Source organism: Taeniopygia guttata, chromosome 3, assembly GCF_048771995.1.
Source record: "Taeniopygia guttata chromosome 3, bTaeGut7.mat, whole genome shotgun sequence".
Classification (NCBI taxonomy): domain Eukaryota; kingdom Metazoa; phylum Chordata; class Aves; order Passeriformes; family Estrildidae; genus Taeniopygia; species Taeniopygia guttata.
This window is the reverse complement of record NC_133027.1, coordinates 101,664,071-101,670,070: the sequence shown is the minus strand read 5'-3', so window position 1 is coordinate 101,670,070 and position 6,000 is coordinate 101,664,071.

Genomic DNA, 6,000 nt, shown 5'->3' with positions numbered 1-6,000 from the left:
AGAAAAGGAAACATCTGTTTTCTGGGAAATTTCAGGTTGTCAACATTTTATTTTGTTTGCCCTGGAATGAAACATCAACATTTCCGAATACCTGTCACAAGGACAGTCTGTGTGGGTGCCTGTAGCTGCCGGACAGCTGGGCAGTGCTGCCTGGAGCCCGGGCACCCGGTGCCAAGGGCATCAAGTGTCCAGGCAGGGGCAAAGGGCTGCCAGCTGGCCAGCCTGCCCAGGAAGCTTCCAGAGAAAGCCTAATGAAATCCGCATGCTGCTTCTGACAGGGAAACAGATCTGTCATTTCAGAGCAGATCGTTACAATGGGTTTTTTTTTCCTATACTTTGATTTGAAATTTTGCTTTAAATAGGGAGACTCAAATATCCTTTCCTTTTCAGTTGATCACATGGTAAAGTCCAAATCTCAAAGCCTCAAGAAATGCACTGGCTGTGAAGCAGAAGACCCTGCACACATCCACAAAAGAAACACCAGCATTTTCTCTTCTTCCAAGACAAAACTCTCATTCAGAGTTTTGGACTCTGGTGGGGAATGTGGCAAAGCAGAACACAGAATTTTCCAGGATAAGTCCTTTAAAACAGGGAAACAAGAAGTAAAGAGTTTTAATTATGCCCCAATTTTCCTACTGGAACATAGCTGAGGATTTAATTTTATAGGCTTCATTGCTGAGCACCCCAACACTTTGTGACTGTTTAATGAGTATGGGTGTGGAGGTGAGGGGTAAGAAATGCTGTATGTCAGCATGGAGTCAGCATGGGCTAATTCTGCAAGCTGCAGTCAGTTTTGATGCTGGCAGGATCAGATTGCAGAGCTAATAGGAGTTGAGAGGGCAAATGTTCTGGGACTGCCAAGGCTCTATAGATGACTGCAATCTAGAGTGTGCATCTCAAAATACCTTTTCTCTAGAAATAAAGTCTCTCCTCTTCTCTAAAAGCCCTTTCTTTTTTAGCTCTCAAATGAAAGCAGTGCTATACCTGTCACTAAACTGTTGGATATTTTCTTCCAAGGGTATATGCTGTTGCAGACATCTGCCTAAATATTATTTTCATTATACCTCAGAGATACTTAACAGTCAAGCAGTGACAAAGCTTTGAGACAGATAGGGTACTGATAATATTTATGAAAAGATGACATTAAATTTGAATGGCAACCTACCATAGGCCTTTGATTTTAATAGGAAAATTAATATGAAATCTGATCTGCAGAGCCAGTAACTTCTCAAAATGTTTTAAACTCTGCAGCCCATCTTGTAAGCGAGTTGATCTCACCAAGTATGTTCAGGTCTGGTCTGCATTGCAAATGGAGCTCACCCTGGCAACCCTGTTATTTTGGAAACAGCAGCTGGGTGAATGGCACGCAGGGCCTACAAAGCCCCATGAGGCACGTGTGGAGGCCTGAGCAGTAGTGGCAGAATTTCATAGTCATTACTGCAAACTTTTTCACTATTATGCATGAGCAGTGACAGGCTGGCATTGTTAATCAGAGTAATTAGGATTTAGTTGAGGCATGACAATAACCTGTGCCTCATAAAGGCCTGAAGGCGATCCATTTTCTCCCCTTTTCCTAGGAGTCTCCTATTGTCATTCATAGATAGCCCAGCAGGAATGCAATCAGGAAATCTCCAGTGAATCAGTGTCCCTAAATCTTCAGGCTTGACAGGTTGAAGTCTGACAAGCTATTAGAAAAAAACTGCTGATCATTAGGCTGTCTGAAATAGACTTAGCTTGTTTCTGTCTGTGTTCATTGATTTATCTGCAGAATGATATTGTTTGAAGCTTAGATTACTCATGCTGCCGCCAGCTGACATGATCTGTATGATAAAATGACAAAGGGTGGCTCTGGCTAAGCACACAGGTCTGTCTGCTTTGCTCCTTCATTGCTTTTGACTCATTCTGTAGTAACGACAAGCTGGTTCAATATTATTGTGATAAACAAAAACAGAAATAGACCAAATGGTTTAAAGCAATTTTTGATCACCCCAAACACTGCTATCACTGACAGATAGGGTCAGCTCACCCTGGATCATTTCAGAGCAGTGATTTCTAGGTCAGCTGCTGCAGGCTATGCACTTTGCTTCCCAGAGTTCACAACTCTGAACAGGCTTATTAAAAAGGTCTGGGAAAAGTTCTGCTTTATGCATGTATTTTCCAATGTTTTACTTTAAAAAAACCAACAAAAAACCCCAAAACACAAACATTTAAATTAAATATAAAATAAACTGATTTAATTTAAAATACAGTATTTGAGTTGTGAGGTTTACTTTTAAGGTTATTCTAACACTCTATTCAAGCTTCCATACAAAAAAAAAAAAAAAAAATCACATCAGATTGGAAAATTTCTGAAGAGACTTTTTTTAAGCAGGATTGTATTCTTATTTGTCATTTACAATGCCATCTGTTTTTCCAGTCTTCCAGTCTTCCAGCTTATTTTTTCCATTTTTAAAAAATGACTGGCTTTCTTACGGGATTCAAAATCTCAGTGTGGAAAATAAAAAATAAATTCAGCTCTTCTTTCCCATTGGCAGGGCTTTTATGCTCTTAAAAAAAACCCATCGGTTTCACACCATTAGGCATGCAGAACATGAGCAAGCTTAAAAATGTACATTTATATACTTGCATAAGCTTATACCTATAGTATGTATATAGTATGTTATCTGCATAAAATTTCCTGTTAGTCAAAGACATGTAACAAGACTTCTAAAAAGAGATCTATATTTACTCATTAATTAAAGCAGATGAAAATATAGAGAGAATTTATCATTTAATAAATACTTATTTACATTTACAGATATTAAAGAAGAGAAATTTGGTATGGTACAAACATGGTCATATTCCTGCAAAAAGTAGAATGAGATATTTAACCACATAGCAAGTCCCAAGATTCAGGTGAATATAAATCCCTTTCCATTTATTCTTTAAGAAGGTTCTTGTATACCTTGCTAAGACAGAGAGCACAAAAACTGTCAGGTTTTTCTAAGACTCTGCCCAAAGTTCTGGAGCTGTAGTTAGGACCCCTTGTGGATTAATTTGTAGTCTTCACATACAGATTTACTGAAGGAAGGATGTTTTCCATGCTGCAGCTCACACAGGAGGTGAAATATTTGCAACCAAACTGATGTTTCCATTAAGCCATGCATCAGGATCTCACTACACTTCGAGGTTTTGACAAGGATAATTTTAAAGCATTTTGTAGACAACAAATAATTCAGTGTAGTACCTTTAGGATAAATTTGCCTCCCCACCTGTCCTCCTTTGCTTCACCCCAACAATGCCATGGATGATGTTAATGTAGACACGTTCAAATTTATGAAACAAACACCGATGGAGCACTAACCTCTGTGTTAATATGTGAGTCAAATGGAGAAAATTTTCATGGCAGCTTACCTTTCATTACTTTGCTTTGTTGTCTGATTTCTATCCTTAGTAAACACTTAAAAAGCAATTCAGAACTTGGATTTATTGTAACATTTAAGTTACCACCAAAATACTTCAGATAAATAGTTGGAGAATTGTATAAATATGACAAAACTCTTTGAGGCGGGTGTGGAAATAGTAGTTAAAAGAATTAAATATTTGCAAGTGGCATGCATGCTTTTAAAAGAGTAAATGTGTGCTAGTCATCGCTAGCATCAATAAAAATGGGCTCTGAATGAGCCACATCCAGAAGCAGCTGGCAGAGTTAAAGAGCAGTGTAATAGACACTATTCAAAATGACAACACATCTTCCAAAATATGGATGTCATGTCCAAAGAAAGAAAACAGAGGAAGAGTATAATCCCCAGCAAAATAAATGTTAAACCACAGCAAAGCTAGCTAAAATATTAGTGAAAGCAACTTGCAGAAGTAATGGGAGCTAAGAGTAAAGCCTTTTGTATATACATCAGAAGCAGTATGGTTGGAGAGCTAGCAGGATGAGAAGAAGCAGCAAAGGAAGATAAAGACATTATAGAACAGCCAAGTGAATTATTTGCACTAGTCCCTGCTGTAAATGAAGTGGGAGTCTTTCACACTGGGTCATTCTTTACACTGAATGGGTCTGTGCAAACTCCCATTTTGAAGTGTCAGAGATTTTAGACCAAATCAGTAGCACAACAGATGAGAACCAATTGGCAGTGTTCAGACAGGAGATTTGAAGGAGTTCAAATATGAATATGTCAGGCAATCAACTGTTATTGTGATGGATGAAAACAGCATCAGTATCAGGAAAACAAGAAAAGTATAGATAAGGGGAACAAGTATAATCAGAGGAGTTTTCTGTAAAGGAGTCTAAAAAAATAATGCCCTTCCATTTGCAAAAGTGGTAACTGAAAGGTTCGTGTAGGGAAAATATCTGAAACTAAGAAGATATGAAACTTTTGCAACAGGAGCTAAGGGCAATGTTTCTAGACAACAGGAAAATAAGGGAAAAGGAAGAGATTTTTTGTTCAATCATCCTTGCTGTAGGATGGATGCTGTGAAGGACAAACATGTAATTTTTATCACTCTGAATTTATTGGATTAAGAAAATTTATGCATATTCGATGCTTTGTATGGGTGATTTACACGCTACCTCTAACTTAGAAAGTTCTTATATAGCTAAATTCTGGAAGATGGGAAGTAGCTGAAGGGCACAGTTCTCAGCAGGGCACAGCTGAAGGGCAGACTCTCAGAAGGATATAGGATGAATCCTGCCTTAATTGAATCTGCTGCCAAAGATAAAACACCATCAAAGAGATATTTGGTCTGGGCCTGTGTTACATTACTTATTCTTTCACCCTATGAACCAGGCATTTTATCTATATAATTCTCCTCATTTCCAGGGATGTTCACTTGTGTGATAGTTTTTCTCTTCTGAGTGGATGACTGCACACAGCCTGGGCAGGAGAAAAGGAGGAGCTCTTTGCAATCTTTGAATAAAAACCTGTTAAATAATGTCATAATCTTATGTATATTTTCAAAAAGAATGTGATTGAGAAAAGAAAACCCCCCCAAAAAAACCTACCCACAAAACAAACAATAGTGAGCTCTTTCCACAATGTTTTTTGTTTTACTGTGTAAAATAAATAATACTATCACTTCTTATAATCTCAGCATATATTTAGTGGTCTTTGTTTTTGGGGACAGGAATGGCAGGTAAGTTCTCCCATTTGTGTTTCTTTTGACTTGAACAAAGCAAAATATCATCTATTTTCTTTAGCTATGGAACCACAACACAGCACAGAGAAACTGATTTGCCCCTGTGTATGCAGGAAAACCTGCAGCCAAGCCAGAAACCAGATCCAGTATGTGTGAGTTCCATTTCCCACCCTCATCACTGGAATGTAATCAGTAAGTGTTCAAATCATGAGGTATCACTTCAGAATCTATTCAGGGTATGCTCGACTGTGATAATTTTTTTTTTAAATGTTTTCCATGTGCTATCATGAAGAAATTCAGCTTGAACACAGTTAACTCAGCCCAAGTTTTGGAAACAAGATTTAGGCCCTTCGGGGGATTGTCCTTCCCTGGTGTTGTTAATCCTGTGGTTTTTAAGGCATTTTTTTCATGAAAAGGAAATGTGTTTTGTTTTACTTCAATGTTTACAAGTGTTTGTCTGGGAAATATAGGATTATAAAGGAACACATTTCAAGCATCATGCTGGGTGTGTTAGTGCTTTGTATTCTGCTACCACATCTGAACCTCCTTCATGTTGTATTTCATAATATCCCACAAATAAGGATGAGATCATGTTTGCTAGAATTGTTTAATCACCACTGGTCTGACCCTGAAAAAGACAGGGCACATTAGCTTTCTGTCACCCTGGATGGGAACTGAGGTTGCACAGCATCTGGCAGGATGTTCTCAGCACCTCACAGAATTTGTGCTTATAACTTAAATCCCAGACCACATCTATTTTCTTCAATATACTGCAAACATCTAACTGCAGTTAGCACAATTGGTACTTTCACTTTTAGCTGAAATGCCTCTACCCAGCAGGCAAACTAATAACCATGAGATGACATTGTGATGAAC